This window comes from Lampetra fluviatilis, chromosome 9, assembly GCF_964198595.1.
Source record: "Lampetra fluviatilis chromosome 9, kcLamFluv1.1, whole genome shotgun sequence".
Classification (NCBI taxonomy): Eukaryota; Metazoa; Chordata; class Hyperoartia; order Petromyzontiformes; family Petromyzontidae; genus Lampetra; species Lampetra fluviatilis.
The window spans coordinates 1,011,879-1,031,025 of NC_136283.1; the positions used below are offsets into that span (position 1 = coordinate 1,011,879).

The window sequence follows — 19,147 nt, forward strand, 5'->3', positions numbered from 1 at the left end:
GAGGCGAGGCGCCACTGATGTTAGCCGTGACCCGAGATAAAAGTCAGCTGGCGGCCGCGTTCATGGGGCAGTGCACTAACCACTTGCGCCACCGTTCCAAGTTGCATTGCATATTATTATTATATTAACATTACACACATGTAACATCATTACATCGCGGGTAAATCTACTGCTTATACGGAGGTGTGTGTGGGGAGCGGTCGTGTATCGGTTATCTGAATCGGTCCTCGGCCTTCCCTAGGTCGACTCAGCCTCCACTGAGTAGCTGGTGCGGTGTGTACACCACGAGCCACGAGTCACACGGAGTGCTGGCCACAACACAACCCCCCTTTGTGCCGTAGTGGTCGCTAACAGCACTTGCCCCAAAAGTCTGTCAAGGCTGTCCGGGAGGTCTTTGTGTGAATGTGTATACACTGTGTGTGTGTTGTTTGTGTGTAGGCACATGAGTGTGAGTGAGTTTGCATTTTTATACTTGTGTGTGCCAACATGTATTTGTGTCCAAGCATTCATCCAGCGGTGGACTGACCATGGCTGAGGGTGATGATCATGAGTTATATGCAATGCCTCCATCCACGCACGCGTTTGCCACGACAGAAAACCGTGGCTCGCGCCACGCGGTCGAATCGCTGCTGTTGAGAGCCGAGGGGAGAATGCATGCGCGCGGCGTGTCTGTGTGTACGTACACGTGTGTGTGTGTGGTGGGTAGTGGTGGGTGGGAGGGTGTCAGTAGAGGTGGATGGGCTCAGTGTGTGTGGTGGTGGGGGGAGGGGTGGGTGGGTGGGTGGGTCGGTGGTGTGTGGGGTGGGAGGGGGGGTTTGGGGGAAGCGGGCCGTGACGGCGCAGTTTAATGACGGCCGCGCGCGCGGGTCGTTAGAGCGAAACGCGCCTCGTTCCCCGCGGCGCTCACCCCCCCCCCACACACAACCCCTCCCCTCCCCCAGCCCCGACACGGCCACGCAACCCCCCCGCCCACCCCCAACCTCTCCATCGCTCACGCGCCGCGCGCAAACTTAACCCGTCCACTGCCTGGGCGCGGGCCACCCTCGACTTTCGCTCGCCGCGGGTATCACGCACGCGCGTTTACATGCGCGTGCGCGTGTGTGTACGTGTCGTTTGATTGCACACGGGTGTGTGTGTGTGTACGATTTGCGTATACGCATATATAAAAGACAAATACTGTTTCTGTACATACAGTGTATCCAAAAGACAAAGATCCCCCGTATAGCCTAAACAGACTGTTGGGGCAAGTGCTGTTAGCGAGTAGCGCCTATGAAGACCGGTACGACACTCCATGGGGTGGGTGACCAACACCACGCACAACCGCCTTTGTCTCCCCAGTACACAAATGTTCGCACACAGGACCAGGTACTCTTTTAAGGTTGAGTTGACCTAATAGAGGCCCAGGACCGGTTCAAATATTTGCCGCTGTTTTTGGGTTTTGAGCAGAAATCGAACTCGATTCGCCAGGTTCATAGCGCAGCGTGCTCGCCACCGCACTTCAACTCTCCTCGGATCAGTACAAAACGCACCTGGGCACACACACGGGGTCACACACAGGGACACACATGCCTCGTGTCCCTCAGATCAGTACAAGGCAAAGATTCCCCGGATAGCCTTAAATAGTTGGGGAAAGTGCTGTTAGCGAGCACCTATGAAGGCCGGCACATACACAAACAAGGACACACAAATACACGCACACACGCGCGCACCCACAGTGTCTGTGCCTCCGCGTGCTCCGCTCCGCACACAGACAGAGCGCGTTCCACACGGAACAATGGGAGCACAGAGGAGCACGTAGACACATGCCGCCTTAGCACGCACGAAGCACAGAAAGTACAAAAAACAGACACGAACGTACATGTGTTTTACTTACACGTACACAGACTCATACCTACACACATTACAACGCATGTATACATACAAAGACAGATAAACCCCGTATAGAAAAAAAACGATGTTAGGGGCAGTGCTGTTAGCGAGCACCTATGAAGGCCGGCACGGCACACGAAGGTTAGTTGGGTGGCCAGCAGCAGCAGCTCGGCGCCTTGGTGGCCGCAGCGCTGGTGTTTACGCGCCGCACGAGACACTCGTTTGAGGCTGAGTCGACCTAGAGAAGGCCATCGCACCTGCTTCAGATATTCGCCACTGATCTTGGTTAAGTGAACGCAGGTCCCCGGGTTCGTAGCGCAGTGCGCTGACCGCTACAATACCGCTCCCCGCGTATATCCGGCGCCTCTGTGGGTCTATTGTATGGTCTGTAGTTTGGGTTTACATGGGCGCATTTGTACTTGTGTGGCGCGTGTCTTTAATTTTCCATTAATCAAGGAGAAGTGCACATCGGGCTGATGATGATGTGTTGATGTGGTTGATGGTCACAACACCAGTGTGCACGATGATGTGTTGATGTGGTTGATGGTCACAACACCAGTGTGCACGATGATGTGTTGATGTGGTTGATGGTTACAACACCGGTGTGCATGAGCAGGAGAAGGAATGTCGAAGCAAGGAGATGCGATGATGATGATGATGTTGTTGGGGTCTCGAACGAATTGTTTATTCTGGACGTGCCCGTTGCTCCACTCCACTTGCCAGCGTTCTTCCCGATCTGGGCGAGATTGCCGGATGGTGACTGCAGCAGCGCGAACGCAGAAGGGATCGGATCTGGACTCGAGGTCTTGGTTGATGGCAAGGTGGTCGTCGTTGGCAAGACATCGTTATCTATGGCGTCATCTTTCATGGAAAGTGCATCTCACAATGGCTGAGGATCCACAGACAAACCAAAAGTCAGGCAGGCGGTGAGCCGGCGCGACCAACAATTGCCCAAGCTCTGCAGTCCCCTATATTTTACGATGTTTATACATGTGGGAGAAACCCCTGAGGACCCGGGGAAAAGCCACGCACGCGGAGGGAGCAACCCTCTAGCCCACAGAGAAGGTGGCAGATGAGAAGATGCTTCACTTCGCTGTGCCGCCTTCTCCTGGCGAGCCAGGGCACTCCTCCTCCTCACCATCATCGCCCATGGGAAGGCAGCTCCGCAGCGTTGCTGTGATCCGCCAACCATCGCGAACCTCCTTGACTGACCCGACGAATCGACAGCAGTGACGATTATCGGAAGCGGTCGTGGGCCTCCCCCACGTCGACTCATCCTCAAATGAGTACCTGGTGCGGTGTGTAAGCAGAGCTACTAGAGAGACAAAGACGGCCGGGCGTGTTGCTGGTTACCCTTCCCCTTGTGTGCCGTACCGGCCTTCATAGGTGCTCGCGAACAGCACTTGCCCCTCCAATCTGTGAAGGCAATTCGGGAGATCTTTGTCTTTGTATACGACTCAATCTGTACTAAGCACATGGTGCGGTTGTGTGTGACATCAGCACTGGGGGAGGGGAGAGACAAAGGCGGTCGGGCGTGCTTATTGGTGACCACCCACCTTCGTCGGGAGCTTGTATAGGCGCTCGCGAACACCACTTGCCCCGACAGCCTGCCATAGAGGCTACACGGGGGATCTTTGTCTTTGTGTAACACGTGTGCACGCGCGTCCTCGCATCGGCGTGTGTTCACCCGCGTGTGCTCGTGGCTGCGCGTGCGCGCGCGCGCGCGCCCGGTCAATGCGATGTCTCTCCCCTCTCCTCTCCCCTCTCCTCTCCCCTCTCCTCTCCCCGTGTCGTTAAAATTGCACGAGATTTCTCTCCACGGCGCCCGGGCAAGCGGTCTCAGCGCAACTACGGACACGCCCGCCCGAGCGTGCCGTATACATACATATATATACACACAAAGACAAAGATCCCCCGTATAGCCCTAACAGACTGTCGGGGCAAGTGCTGTTAGCGAGCATCTATGAAGGCAGGCACGGCACACGAGGAAGTAGGTGGCAGCACCACGCCCGACCGCCTTTGTTTCTCCAGTTGCGAGATTTGCACACCACACCAGGTACTCATTTGATGCTGAGTCGACTAAGGGGAGTCTCAGGATCGATTCAGAAATGTGTTGCTGGTGTTGGCCGTGAGCGGGAATCGAGCTCGGGTAGCCGGGGTTTGTAGCGCAGTGAACACACACGAACGCCTGTGCATGTGTCCTTGTGTGTGCATGTGTGTGAATGGGGAGTGGTGGCGCAATGGTTAGCGCACTGTGCTACGAACCCAGCGAACCGTGTTTGATTCTCGCTCACGACCAAAACAGTGGCAAATATTTGAACCTGCTCCTGGGCCTCCCCTAGGTCGACTCAGCCTCAAATTAGTACCTGGTGAGGCGTGTAAACCATAGGGCGCCACGGTGGCAAGATGTTAAATACCTCGCCTGGTATACAGGAGATCGTGGGTTCGAGTCCGACGCTGACGCCATTATATTTTTCTTCTTTTACCCGTGGTCGCATAGAGTTTTCTCCGGGTCCTCCAGTTTTTAAATCCATTATATTAAGTTCACTTGCGCGCTTGCTTGCGCGCTTACGACCGTGCAAATCTTTCGGTCGTTTTTTAACCCACTTCCCGTGATCCAATCGAGCTGACATTTTTGCACACAGACTCGTTGTGCGTGACAATTTATTTTCGTGAAAATTTGTTTCCAAAATGTTACACTTTTTAGGAAAAAATAAATTATATTTAATTACCAATTGCTTAATGGTGGCAGGCAATCATCTGACCCATAGGTGGAAGCCATCTCAAGCCAGAGGACGAGAGGACTCTAGCCGCCACGCATATAAAGGATTTATAGTGATAAACTTAGTTTTTACGGGTTAATTTTTTCCCTCCACATTTAGAAATATGAGTTGTAGAGTATTTGGCTGCTATACATTTCCACGTGAGAAGCCACTTCGTTGAGCTATTATTTCTGCCCAGGACGCTTCTGAAAAAGAGTTACATAGCTCAGTGGGCCTTACCTGATCAAATAAAACAAATATATCCGCAATAGGGAGACAAATGTAGTCAGGCGTGGTGCTGGCCACCCAACCCCTCGTGTACCATGCCAGCCTACATAGAGGCTCGCTAGCAGCACTTGCCCCAACAACCTGCGTAGACTACACGGGGGATCTTTGTCTTTGTTGAGCTGCCTACCATCACTGTGCGAATCGTGTCCAAACCTGTTCTGAGTTTCTCCTCCTCTACGTCGACTCAGCCTTACACTAATAGCTTTTGCAAGGGAGATACATACGATTTTGCAAGAGGCTATTGAAATTATAATAATCAGCAAAACTTAGCAACAATTCTTTATTTAATTAAAATCACCTCGAACAACATCGCCCCACGTGCGCCCGTAGGCGTCGTAACTCGAATGCTAAGTCCGGTTGAGCCTGGTTAAGTGCTTGGATGGGTGACCTTGAGGCTTGCCAGGTGTTGTAGGCTGTAAGCTGCAAGGTGTGCCCAGTAGGTGGCGGTGTTGGGGGTCACTGCCTTCGCGTGCGGGCAGCGTTTCTCCAACTACATATTCATGGTTTCTCCAACTATTCACGGTTTCCTCGCACAAAAAGCCAGACGCTCGGGAATTCAATCTGCCAAACATTGCAATTATTTCAGGGCCATCCTGAAAACGAGTCTTGAAAATGAAGGCCGTTGCTTACGATGATTACTTGGGTGGAGCAGCAGTGGTTAGTGAACTGTACTCGGAAACTCCGCGACCTTCAATCAATGTCCGACCACGGCTAACATCAGCAGCCCTAGACAGTCCCCCCATCTCCTACATACAAACATCCACCGTATAGCCTTCGTAGACTGTTGGGGCAAGTGCTGTTCGTGAGCACCTATGAAGGCCGACACGGTACACGGCGGGTGTGTGGCCAGCACCAAACCCAGTCGCCATTGTCTCCCAATGGCGATGTTTACACACAGCACCAGGTACTCATTTGAGGCTGAGTCGACCGAGACGGAGGCCTTCCTCCAGCACAAACCTCACTCATTAGCTGTGTCGGGTGGCGGCGGGTTGAACGACACATTTACATTCATGCGATAATAGCCCTCAAAAAACAACCTATATTATGGATGATATTGGTCGCAAAATCTTACTTGTTAAACACACTCTGGATATTTTGTGGGACGTAGTTTAGTGTGCGAAGTGCGCGTTGTTGTTTTTGTTGTGTGTTGTTGTTATTGTGCATCGTTGTTGTTTAATAATCTGGGCGTTTGTGCTGCTGAGCTTCTGCTGCTTCAGCGAACACGCGTTGGTGGGTCGATGAAGTTTGAATAAAAATCCTTGATTTTGTTTCCCACGCTGGAGGGATGGGGGAGGCCTCGCGGTTGCTCTGCGGTTATCGTTCACGGGTCACAGAGCAGCACTTTAGCAGCAGCAGCAGCAACAACAAAAATCAACAAGGATGGGACGATTCTCGGCCTTCAAATTAAATGGCACAATCCCAGGCAACTGAGAGCAGGGTTCGGGTGATTGACTCATTTACCCCCGAGAGCCACGCGGAGTCGCAGGACTTCTTTACAGGAGGGTTCTGCCGCTACATGAGAATTTTTAAAAAATTCTAAGATCTTTTCGGCTAATTCATACACGTTAGATGAGGACGTCGGAGAAGCCCGGAGAAAACCCACGGCTTCCGTGAGGGGGCAACGCTGTCTTCCCGTACAGATGGAAGCAGATTACGACTCGTTCACTTGCTGTGCCGCCGTCTCCTGGCGAGTCAGGGTATGGCACCTCCTTATTGCCCACCGGAAGTGAGTTCCAGAACATCTGTGTGTGGTCCACCAACCCTCGCTGCTGCCTCCACGCTGATGGACAACAGACAGCAACTTGGAAATCCGCAATTGAAATGTAGGCAGGAAATATATTGTTTTAAATAATGGTCGGGAGTTCGAACTTAGCCCATCATCCCCTCAGGGTCGATAAAACTCGAGGCCACTTTGTGGGAGCTTGTACTACGGATAGATTCGCCCTCGACTTAGAGGCAACACACAAACACCCCGATGGATTGGAGGCAACACACAAACACCCCGATACAAAGACAAATATACCCTGTGTATTTTTAGATTTACAGCTTTCGTGACTGCAGGGATTCATCTTTTTGGTTCTTTTGGTAAAGTCGCGTAGATGGGAAATAATAAAAATTAAACATAATAAAATACAATTCTCACGACGTTTCGGCCACAACGCAAGCAGCCGCCCTCATGTGAAGAACAGGTCTGTCGGAAAGACAGCGTCTGAATTTTTTTAAAATTGTATTATGTTTTTTTATTTCCCTTCTACGTGACTTTACCGAAAGAACCAAGAAGATACCCTGTGTAGCCCACACAGGCTCCTGGGGCAAGTGCTGTTAGCGAGCACCTATGAAAGCCGGCACGGAACACGAGGGGGTGGGTGGCCAGCACCACGTCCGATCGCCCTTGTTTCCTCAGTGGCGATGTTTACTACACACCACTCCAGGTACTGATTTGAGGCCGAGTCGACCTAGGGGAGGCCCAGGACTGGTTCAGATAATCGTCATTGGTGTAGACCGTGCGCTGGAAAACCACTACAAAGGCTCGTACACACACGTGTGCACTCACACGAACACGCGCAGACTCACACAAGCACACCACACCGGCACACGCGCACGCATGGCCTCGTAATTTAGCGCCCCTCTCTCCCCCCGCCGCCCCCGTCACCCCCCCTCCCCTCCCCACGCATCGCTGCGCTCCCTGGGCGCAGCTCCGTATTTTTAGCGGCGATTGAAACGCGAGCGCGGGGCGCGGATTATTCGAGGCGAGGGCCCCGTCCGGCCACGTGCGTCCGGCGGGGTGGGACGGCGGTGGGGGGGGGGCGGTGGGGGGGGGCTCGAGGCTGGAGACGAAGGAAGCGGGATGAGGAATGGAGGGAGTGGGGATGGGGAGGGGGGATGAACGCGATGCCAGAACGTGACCCTTTTGCTGAAGGCAGCTGCCGCTCATAGCCACCACCATCACCACCATCACCACAATCACCACCAACATCACCTAAATCACCCACACCCCCACTATCACCACCACCACCATCACCACCACCATCACCACAATCACCACCATCACCACCATCACCACAATCACCACCAACATCACAGCGGTATTATAGCCACCAGCTACACCATTATTACGATCGTCAGTACTATTACGGAGAGACCGTAAGAACGATGTCAAGCATATCGCGTCGGTCAACGTCGTCACCATCAGCACGGCCACCATCGGCACCGCGAGCAGCACCAGCTGCAGCACCAGCGCGCGCTCCCCGCGCTGCTGTCCGCAGTGACCACGCGTCCGATGGCTTCTGTCGTCGTCGCTGCGAGTCTCGACTCGCCCCCCGCCCCGCCCCCCGGTGGCCTGGGGGCTCCCCGAGCCACGCGGAGGATCTCCACTCGCCTCGCGGGGGCAGCCGAGGGGGTCGCTGGGGCGACGCGACGACGGGGGAGTGGGGGGGCCGCGCCTGGTGTATTTTTGGTCGTTGCGTGACCCTCCTCTGTACCCGGTGACAGGGTAGCTACCAGAGTCCCAATAACGAGGGGGGGGGGGGTTGCGAATGAACCCCCTTCCCCCCAGTAGGCGTGGGGGAGGGGGGATCCTGAGGTTACCCCCTCGGCTTAGGGACCCGGAGCCGCCCCCCCCCCGTGCTCGCGGGCTCTCACGCGGCCTCTAGACAGAGATGAATATGCACTCGGCGGCGGGGCTGACTTTCTTCTTGTGCACACTCCGTGGGTAAGTTGAGCATCTTAGGAGACGGCGCACGGGGAACGTATTCCGCGCGCCTGTGCGTGCGTGCGCGTGTTCACGTGCAATGTACCTGGACGTGGGTTCACGCGCGTATGCACACGACATGTTGATGTACGTGTGGTGTGCATGCGTAGGTGTTTTTTCTTAAGTTATACGCGTTATGGCGTGTGGTGCACGAACACGTGCGCACACGTGCACCCAAAGATAGAGATCCCCCGTATAGCCTGAACAGACTGTTGGGGCAAGTGCTGTTAGCGAGCACCTATGAAGACCTGCACCGCACACAAGGGGATGGATGGCCAGCACCACGCGCGGCCGCCTTTGTCTCCCTAGTGGCGATATTTTACGCACCGCACCAGGCACTCGTTTGAGGCTGAGTCGACCTAGGGGAAGCCCAGCACCGGTTCAGATACTCGTCACCGGTGTTGGCCGTTAGCGGGAATCGAAACTCGGGTCACGGGCTCCGTAACCCGCGACGCGACCGCTCCCCACTGCGTACCCACAAACGCGCGGACCTGCGCGTGCACGAGCATGGCGAGCCCACGCGCACCGCAGTCAGTTCCCCCATCGCCCCCCCCACCCAAAACCCCTTTGTCCCCCCCCCTCTCCACCCCATCAGCGCGGGCTCCGCAGCCGCAATTAATCTCAATGCGCCGCACGGACGCCGCGATGCGCCGACACTGAGCGATGATGGCGTCGCGATGATGTTGATGGTGGTGACGATGGGTTTGATGTTGATGCCAATTATGGTAATCGTGGCGGCGGCGGCGGAGGCGGCTCTGATTAAGAGCCACGACGAAGCCACTCCCGGCGCCGTTTGACACGACGGCGGCGAGGAGGAGCACGAGGAGCGAGCGACGAAGGCGGAGGAGGAGGAGGAGGCTCGCGCGCGTTCCATCTCCCATCGTGAGCGCGCAATCACCACCCCCCCCTCCTCCTCCACCCCCCGCTCACCCCCCCCCCCCCCCTTCGTCCTTAACATCCCCCTTCGAACACCCTCCTCCTCCTTCACCAACCAAACCAACATCATCCCACACACCTTCCCTTGCCCCCCCCCCGCACTCACACCGCTCCCGCTTCTCAAAAATCGATCGCGCGCGAGAGGCGGCGGCGGCGGCGTCTACGCCGCTGCGCCCCGCACGGCGCGCGGCGCCCGGCGCTGATTTATTTAGGAGCCATTTACACAGCCAATCCCAACCCTTCACGCCCCAGATGGCTCAAAGCGATTTTCGCCGATTTATTTTGGAAGCCGCTCAGCCCACCTCTCCCAACCCCCTCTCACTCCTCCCCAACACCACCACCATCCCTAATTCTCAGCCCCCCTCCCACACCATCACCACAACCACCACCACCCACCATCGTCTCCCCGAAATACACTCATCCCCCGCAACTACCCCCCCCCGCCGGGTAGCCTACCCACCTCCTAAACTCTGACACCACGAATTACGCCCCCCCCACCGTCCCCCAAACCCCCTCACCCCGTCCCCTTCCACGCTCGTCGCCCGTGATTACGCGGACAAGGAACGTTGGTGACCTTGTTATATCCTGCAGCAGCAGCAGCAGTGACATTATCATCAGCAGGAACATCGGCAGCAGCAGCAGCATTTGTATCAGCAACATCATCATCGCCATCAATACCACAACCATCTCCGACAGCAACTCCATCGCCAGCACAATCATTACTGACGCCGACCTCACCGCCAGAAGCCCCGAGAGCATGGACAGCAGCCTCACCGGCAGCAACATAACCACCACCACCACCACCACTCCCAGCCACATCACCATCGTTAGCATCATGGCAAGCATCACCATCGGCAACAGCATCATCAGTAACGCCGCCTCGCGTGTCTCGCAGCCACCAAGCTCACCACACACACATCACACAATGCACTCACCTCCACGCCACATATACCACGCACACCACACACACACACGCCACACTCACTGCACACACCACGCACTCACCAAACACATCGTACAAACACAACACACACACCACAAACGCACCAAAAATGCCATACGCCCCAACACGAGCACTAAGCCACGACTCATACCACATGCAGCATGCGTCACGTCCATGCGCACCACACGAACCACACACCATCACGTGACATCCACCACACACAGCACTTCCCAACACGATTCACACCAACGCATACATGTTAACCACATACCACACGCTACAAAGACAAAGAGCCACCGTATAGCCCTTCACGGAGTGTTGGGGCAAGGGCTGTTGACGAGGAGCGCCTGTGAAGGCTGCCAGGGCACACGAAGCGGTGGGTGACCAACGCGACGGCCGGCCGCCTTTGTCTCCCCAGTGCTGATGTTAACCCACCGGACCAAGTACTCATTTTAGGCTGAGTCGACCGAGATGAGGTCCACACACTACGCACTCACATACGAACACGCACGCATACACCCATCGCGTTCACCAACGACACAAAGTCAAAGACCCCTCGAAAAATCTTAAAACGTCCATCGAATTGCCTTTGAACGATCTCAGGAACAAGAATCGGAAGATGTGACAAAGCCTTTGATGTTGCAGCACCAACGTGTTGGAACAACCTTGTTCCCCCTCCCTGAACATCGCACATCTTCCTTCAGAAATACCCTGAAGCAGCAGATGAGCTCTGAATGCAACGACCGTACATTTGCAAACGTGATTCGTAACTTTCATCCTTACCCATGTACCCAGAGTTTGACGTGCAGATTTATCGGGTGGCTGTGTGTTGTCTTGCTGTGGCCTGGGACTATTCTCGTCGTTATGTTGCTGCCTTGTCCTAGCAAGGGAATTAGTGCACTTGTGAACTTTGAACTGATATACTTTTTAAATTTTACAATTTTATCTTTAGTCATTTGCTCTCTTTTCCTATACTTTGCAATACGTTGGTTTTTTTGTACTGTTTGTTGTTGTAACTATCTGACCCCGTGCCCGAATGGACATCTGTAAAAAAAGAAGTAGCTTCAAAGCTCATCGGATTCCTCCAGGATAAAGACAGATGTATATTCTCATCCACAGACTGGAGGTGCAAGTGCTGTTCGCCAGCTCCGATGAAGTCCTGCACGGCACACGAGATGGTGGGTGGCCAGCACCCCACGCCCGGCCAAAGACACATACCACACAAAGACACATACCACACAAAGACACATACCACACAAATACATATACCACACAAATACATATACCACACAAAGACACATACCACACAAAGACATATACCACACAAAGACACATACCACACAAATACATATACCACACAAAGACACATACCACACAAAGACACATACCACACAAAGACACATACCACACAAAGACACATACCACACAAAGACACATACCACACAAAGACACAGACCACACAAAGCCACAGACCACACAAAGAAACATACCACACAAAGACACATACCACACAAAAACACAGACCACACAAAGACACATACCACACAAAGACACATACCACACAAAGACACAGACTAGACAAAAACACATACCACACAAAGACACAGACCACACAAAGACACATACCACACAAAGACACAGACCACACAAAGACACATACCACACAAAGACACATACCACACAAAGACACATACCACACAAAGACACAGACCACACAAAGACACATACCACACAAAGACACATACCACACAAAGACACAGACCCCTCCTTGAGCCCTAACAGACTGTGAGCTGCCCCCCCCCCCCACCGTGTGTACCGTGCCGGCCTTCATAGGTGCTCACTAACAGAACTTGCCCCAACAAACCACACACAGACACACACGCTGCTCACACATCATCAAAGTCGCACCACACACAACACCACACACACCACACAGCACACACACACCACACACCACACACTCACCACACACACACCCCACACACCACACCACACACACACCACACACACCACACACACCACACACTCACACCACGAACTTCACACCGAACACCCCAACGTCCCCGAGGGAGGTGCCCGTCACCACACCTCACCCCTCACCCCTCGCCCCCCCCCCGATTCTGCTCAGTAACCACCCCGCACCCAGCCCCCACCCACCAGGTTTTTCCAAGAATCCCGCAGCCCGGAGCCCGTCGGACACAGAGCGTGGGGAGAGGGGGGGGCTGGTTGGGGGGGGGAGATGTTTTACATTTTCCGCTGTCGTTGCTGCCGCCCCGAGGCCTCGCAGCGCCGATCCCCAATTACCCCTCCCCCCTGCTCCCTCCCCCCTCCCCCTCATCCCTCCTCCCTCCCCCTTCCTCCCTCCCCACTCCGTCCCCCTCCCCCCTCATCCCTCCTCCCTACCCCCTCCTCCCCACTCCTCCCCCCTCCCCCTCATCCCCCTCCTACCCCCCACCCCCCACCTCGCGACCCCACTGCCGACCCCGCCTCTGTGCTACTGCTGCTCTGTGGGGTTGTTCAGGCCGATGAGGTTGCGGTTTGTGGCTGATATCGTGGTGGCGGTGGTTGTTGTTGTTGCGGTTGTTGAGATCGTTGCTGTTGTGGTTACTGTAGCGGTTGTTGTTGTTGGGGCTCTCCGGCATGTGGTTGTTGATGTTGTGGTGGTGGTTGTTGTCCGATCAGTGTTGATATCACTCACCGCTGGTGTTCGTCGTGGCCATCGAAACAAACTCGGACGACCACCGGGTCAAGATGACAACTCACTGTACATTTGACACGTGACGAGGACGAGTAAAGCCAGGCTGCAGTGACTATGCCACGGCACGGATATACACGTGTGTCGATACCGGAGTTACATGTTAACGTGCAATTTTATTATTGAGAGACTGCGAATTGTCTTGGAGTGGTCTGGGACTGTTGTTGTTGTCTTGGTGTGGTCTGGGACTGTTGTTGTTGTTGTCTTGGTGTGGTCTGGGACTGTTGTTGTTGTCTTGGTGTGGTCTGGGACTGTTGTTGTTGTCTTGGTGTGGTCTGGGACTGTTGTTGTTGTTGTCTTGGTGTGGTCTGGGACTGTTGTTGTTGTTGTCTTGGTGTGGTCTGGGACTGTTGTTGTTGTTGTCTTGGTGTGGTCTGGGACTGTTGTTGTTGTCTTGGTGTGGTCTGGGACTGTTGTTGTTGTTGTCTTGGTGTGGTCTGGGACTGTTGTTGTTGTTGTCTTGGTGTGGTCTGGGACTGTTGTTGTTGTTGTCTTGGTGTGGTCTGGGACTGTTGTTGTTGTTGTCTTGGTGTGGTCTGGGACTGTTGTTGTTGTTGTCTTGGTGTGGTCTGGGACTGTTGTTGTTGTCTTGGTGTGGTCTGGGACTGTTGTTGTCTTGGTGTGGTCTGGGACTGTTGTTGTTGTTGTCTTGGTGTGGTCTGGGACTGTTGTTGTTGTTGTCTTGGTGTGGTCTGGGACTGTTGTTGTTGTCTTGGTGTGGTCTGGGACTGTTGTTGTTGTCTTGGTGTGGTCTGGGACTGTTGTTGTTGTCTTGGTGTGGTCTGGGACTGTTGTTGTTGTTGTTGTCTTGGTGTGGTCTGGGACTGTTGTTGTTGTCTTGGTGTGGTCTGGGACTGTTGTTGTTGTCTTGGTGTGGTCTGGGACTGTTGTTGTTGTCTTGGTGTGGTCTGGGATTGTTGTTGTTGTTGTCTTGGTGTGGTCTGGGACTGTTGTTGTTGTTTTGGTGTGGTCTGGGACTGTTGTTGTTGTCTTGGTGTGGTCTGGGACTGTTGTTGTTGTCTTGGTGTGGTCTGGAGCTGTTGTTGTTGTCTTGGTGTGATCTGGGACTGTTGTTGTTGTCTTGGTGTGGTCTGGGACTGTTGTTGTTGTTGTTGTTGTTGTTTTTCTGCCTTGCCTCAGCTTGAATTTAGCGTGGAAACATAGGCAGGAGTGAATGTATGCAGTTATGCAATTTGAACGTATATACTTTCTTTATTGTTATTGATTTATTTATTGTGACTTGCTTTCCTCATCTCTACTTTGTACTCATAGTTGTCTGTGTGTATTTGCTGTAACTTGCTAACCCACCCCGCTTGGACATCTGTGAAAAAGAGCTTCATAGCTCATCAGATTCCTCCTCTAGTTTAAATACAAATTCTGATTCCAATGCACGTGGTCTGTCTGTAATCCAGCGCTGTGGAGTCAGCAGCGAGAGTTATTGCATCACACGAATCTCATCTAATTCATATTTATATTTGCCTTGCATATAATAAATGTTGTGAAACTCCCTTCCACTGGGCAGTCGAGGAGATACCAAACCCTGACTCTCCAGGAGAAGTATGGTGCTGCGTGCTACCCACAGCTCCCTCTCCCCCCCCAGTGCCACTCTTAGATGGCGAGACCCCGCGAGACGTGGTCACGTGGCTCGATCCCGAGACGTTCAACCCCCGAGTCGAATTCGACTCCACACACAGACGCATCAGACTCACCACCCTGACTCAGAGCCCGTGAGAGAGACAAGCGATACGACGCAGTGCAGTCTTGAAACAAACATGGAAATGTGTAGACGACTCAACACTTTCGTCAATGACATTGTGTGTGCGTGGCCTTCAAAGGATACAAATTTGTTTTTATGAGCGGACGTTTCAGGTCACTGGGCCTCCTTCATAGTACTCGTCCTAAAAGCAAGCACGGTAATTAGTAGGCTCTGCTCCATCCGGCAGTGGATAGATGTCGGCTGATGATGCTGCTGCTGCTGATGATGATGATAAAATATTTACTAAAACGCAGCAGATAAGCAAGACGAAATAAATATAAAATCAAGGCGGGCCGCATAAGGGACAAAATAAATGATCACAAAACGCACGCGGAGACGCGAATCGATGTCCTAATGGATGAATAATGAATGCGGGAACTGGCGAACCCAAGGAACAGCGGGGTAATGCGACCCCACTCTCCGCGTGGTGGAAGGAGCAGGGGGGGGGGTCCATGCCCCCAGCCCCCCCAGCCCTCACCCCCAGCCCTCACCCCCAGCCCTCACCCCCTCCTCACCCCCTCCTCACCTCGCGCCTCCCGCTGCCCACAGTCTATTCCAGCCGCTCGCTCGCCCCACCTACGGGACCAACTACGGACCGACTACTCTAAGTCACACACGCACTTGCCACCTATGGAGGCCGGAACGGCACACGAGGGGGTGGGGGTCGCCAGCACCACGCCCGGCCGCCTTTGTCTCGCTGGTCGCGATTTTTACAAACCACAGCAAGTACTTATTTGAGGCTGAATCGACCTAGGGGAGGCTCAGGACCGGTTCAAATAATCGTCACTGGTGTTGGCAGTGAGCGGGACTCGAAACTGGGTCGCTGGGTTTGTAGTGCAGTGCGCTAACCACTACCCTACCGCTCCCCACAAAACTAACTTCCACATACACGCACACACACACAATCTTCTCCCTCGCTCCTGTACAAATTCACCCACTCTCACGCACACTTATTCACTCAACCGCTAACTCAAACATACGTCCACTCACTCAACCACTCGCCGATTAAATACCTCATTGGCTCACGCACTCATTCACTCACAGTTTTGCTCACTCGCTCGTCCGCTCACTCAACGATTCACTCGCTCAACCGCTCACATATTCGCTCACAAATTCACTCAATCGCCCTATCACTCACTCCCTCACTCAACGATGAACTTCATTCACGCAATCGCTCACCTATTCACTCCCTCGCGCATTCAGCCCCCCCCCCCGTCCACACACCACTCGACACTCCGTCGCTAAATCGCTCTAACGGACGCCTCAAACGCACGCGCCCTCAAAGGCGCACGCGCACGAAAGTACAAAGACAACGAGGCCTCGGAGAGCCGTAAGATACTTTTTGGGGGAAGCGCTGTTAGCGAGCACCTATGACGGCCAGCACGGTACACGAGGGCGTGGGTGGCCAGCACCACGCCCAGCCACCTTTGTGTTCCCAGTGGCGATGTTTACACACCGCACCAGGTACTCATTTGAGGCTGAGTCGACCTAGGGGAGGCCCAGGAGCGGTTCAGATAATCGTCACCGGTGTCGGTGGCCGTGAGCGGGAATCGAACTAGGGTCGCCAGGTTCGTAGCGCAGCGTAGCGCTAACCACTACACCACCGCTCCCCCCCCAAATCCCACAAACGCGCGCGCGTAACCACACACGCACACACGCACACACACGCACACACACAGACACACACACGTACACGCACACGTACACGCACACACACACGCACACACACAGACACGCACACGCACACACACACGCACACACGCACACACACACGTACACGCACACACACACGCAAACACACAGACACGCACACGCACACACGCACCATGCGCGCGCCTCCCTCCACGACCCCACGTGGCGCGGCCGCATCAAGGCCTTCCGCCTTCTCCTTATCGCCAAGGGGCCACGCGCGCGTGACACACAGGCACACAGCCCCCCCACCACCTCCTCCCCTCAACCACCTCATCTCCCATACCCCCCCTCCCCACCCCCCACCCACCCCAGCCACCAACGTCAGGAACACCGCCGCCCCTTCCTCTGTATTCACAGCGCGTCGCGTGGTTGTGGGTCAGTCGTCGATGCTCCAGCGCGATTCTTTGGGGGGGGGGGGGGGGTCAGAATGAATAAATAAATAAACGTCCCCATGTTCGTCCATCAGCACGACCTTCATATGTTTCGTGCGAGTCCCAAAGATGGACCTATTTCCGTCGTAGAAATGTGTATATATATACATGTGCGTGCGTATGTACAGTTGTACAGAAAGACAAAGATCCCCAGTAGGAACTCATTTGTGGCTGAGTCAACCTAGGGGAAGCCTTGTGAGCAGTTTAGATATTCGTCACCGATGTTGGCCGTGAACGGGAATCTAACTCGGGTCTCCGACTTCGTAAGCCCCAGCGCGCTAACCACTGCGCCACCGCTCCCCGCACACACACACACACTCCCATCCGTGCCACAAATTAAACCTGAGAAGCGACACCTGAGGCCGCTTGGGGAGCGTGCGAAAACGAATCAATTAAAGGCATGCACAGCGGAGGACGGAGAGGGGGGGGGGCAGCGACTCCCCCCCCCCCCGCAAAACTCGGAGCCTCGCGACCCCCACCTCCTCCTGCCCCTCGAGGGGGGCTCTGGCGTCGTGCCGAGTCCTCGCAATCAGCGTCGTCCATCGGGTCGGGTTAACGGAAGAGGCGACCCGCGAAACAAAACATCGCTCTGCGCCGCGCGCGCGGATCCGTCAGCGCGGACGGAACTCGGCGCCACCCGGGGCCACGTGGCCCTCATCGCCCCGCGGCTACGTCACTAGCTCTCTGGCGACCCGACTCTCTCTGAGAGTCTCAAACTAAACTATACTTTTTATTGAACCAGGTAAGGCCCACTGGGCTTCATTTAATACTTTTTTCAGAAGCGACCTGGCTATCACAAATGATTGCTCAACGAAGTGGCTCATCATCGTGTGGACATTTATAGCACCAGCCAAATGATCCAAACGCGTGATGTAGATTCAAAATGTGCAGGGAAAATCCGGAGGACCCGGAGAAAAATCTACGCGACCACAGGGAGAGTAAGAGAGAGAGAGAGACGCAGAGTCCGAATATACGACAGACGCCAGGGTCGGGATCTAACCCACGGCCTCCTGTATACCAGGCGAGGTAGATAACATCTCGCTTACGTGGCGCCCAGAGTATTTTGTTTTACATTAAAATATTATTTTCTTTAATTCGCGTTTGGCGGCGCATTGAAAGCTCCAACAATTAAGTCGCGGTCTGGCGTTCAAGGTCGCACGCGTCCCAATTGACCGAGCTCATCGCTGGGAATTTGCAAAGGGGCTGGCCGATGCTTTCTTAAAATAAATACGAATACATGGGAGGGCTAAGAGCTGCTCGTGTCGGTTTGGAAGGGGGGGGGGTCTCATTCAATTATCAAGTCGCTTGTCCTGGTCACACTGGGGCCTGAAAGTCATTTTGAGGGCCGATGGGGAAGGAGGGAGGGGGGCGAGTGAGAAGTAGAGCCCTCCCCCTCGCGTTAATACACCTCTGGGGCGAGGTGAAGTCAGATGGGATGGATCGTGTCGCAGTCTATGTTGTTGTTGTACAAATATGGGGACAACTTAATTCGTCTGAATTTCAGCTCTGAGAGTGCAATATCGGTGTACGACTGCCGTGCGACGAACGTTACTCTCATATGCCGAGCGGGTGGGAACGCGCTTCCCTCTGTCGTCCTCATCAGAGGTCACCCTGAGAGATCTCACGCTGAGTAGTTCTGTGATGTCCGCTTCCGCGAGCCGTTCTCGAACACGAACGGTCGCACGACTCTGGGAGAGGTCCGAACGGGTGATTCGTCTCATGGCGTGACTCCACCGACAGCACAATGGGGATAATATTTGAAAATGAATCGGGGAAAATTTTTTGTACATTCTTTTTTGTTAGTTTGATTGACTTTTCGGTCAAAGTTCCAATTGGACGCGAGCGTGGAAGAGAGCCGTCATGCAATGCGACTGAGACCGGGAATCAGACCGCACGATGTCCATGCCTGGACCCCACGCAGACGCAGTCCTCTAACCCGCACTCTGCTCTACCCATCCACACAG

General features: G+C 54.3%; 2 long non-coding RNA genes across 3 annotated transcripts in view; both read left to right on the forward strand.

The window, feature by feature from the left end:
- LOC144934099 (uncharacterized) overlaps positions 1-3,625 on the forward strand; it is a 37,586-nt gene extending 33,961 nt beyond the window's left edge. For both annotated transcript variants that reach the window (XR_013637131.1, XR_013637130.1), the window contains one exon: positions 2,593-3,625. This is a non-coding gene — a long non-coding RNA (uncharacterized LOC144934099). The remainder of the gene's footprint in view (positions 1-2,592) is intronic.
- Positions 3,626-9,303: 5,678 nt separating this feature from the next.
- On the forward strand, positions 9,304-13,729 carry LOC144934098 (uncharacterized). The gene is made up of 3 exons (XR_013637129.1): positions 9,304-9,552; positions 11,669-11,727; positions 13,232-13,729. It is a non-coding gene; the product is annotated as an uncharacterized LOC144934098 (long non-coding RNA).
- Positions 13,730-19,147: the final 5,418 nt, after the last annotated feature.